The 509-nt window shown below is 37.1% G+C and overlaps 1 protein-coding gene across 3 annotated transcripts in view; it reads left to right on the top strand.

The window, feature by feature from the left end:
- LOC107670404 (dr1-associated corepressor-like) overlaps window positions 1-509 on the top strand; it is a 21817-nt gene that overhangs the window by 15869 nt on the left and 5439 nt on the right. The gene's annotated exons all lie outside the window — the stretch shown is intronic.

The following is a 509-nucleotide window of genomic DNA, read 5'->3' as shown; positions in this document are numbered from 1 at the left end:
GGCCAGGTGCGTGCGCCTGATGAAACCGTCTATATAAAGCTTGAAGCATCAGAATCGGCATCAGTATCGGCCGATCACCATAACAAGAAATTGGTACTCGGTATCGGCTGCAAAAATCCTGATCGGAGCATCCCTACAAAAAAAGTTTTTCTCGTTTGCTGTCAGCGTTCCACAAATACATTGAATACGGACAGGAGGAGAGTTCAGCTTCACTGGAGACGTGCAATAGACAAACTTTAAACTCGTGACTGATTTCAAATTATGCTGCGTTTTATGCATTTGCGCACTGTCATATTCATGTCATTTCCACTGTGTGCTGTGTGTAAAATTAGTGTTACCTTTGCTTTATTTGAAAAAATATGATTCCCAATGCACACAAACTTCCCAGATTACTGAGTGCCCTGTTGGTTACAATCTTTTCTTCCTTTTTAATTACATTTTTATTAAATATTTATTTATTTGTGAAAAATACTTTGTCATTTAAAGTATAAGTATGTTTATTTTACACA

The sequence above is a fragment of the Sinocyclocheilus anshuiensis genome, unplaced genomic scaffold, assembly GCF_001515605.1.
Source record: "Sinocyclocheilus anshuiensis isolate Anshui unplaced genomic scaffold, SAMN03320099.WGS_v1.1 scaffold1033, whole genome shotgun sequence".
Taxonomy (NCBI): domain Eukaryota; kingdom Metazoa; phylum Chordata; class Actinopteri; order Cypriniformes; family Cyprinidae; genus Sinocyclocheilus; species Sinocyclocheilus anshuiensis.
The sequence above is the reverse complement of the archived record's forward strand: the minus strand, read 5'-3'. Positions and strand labels throughout refer to the sequence as shown.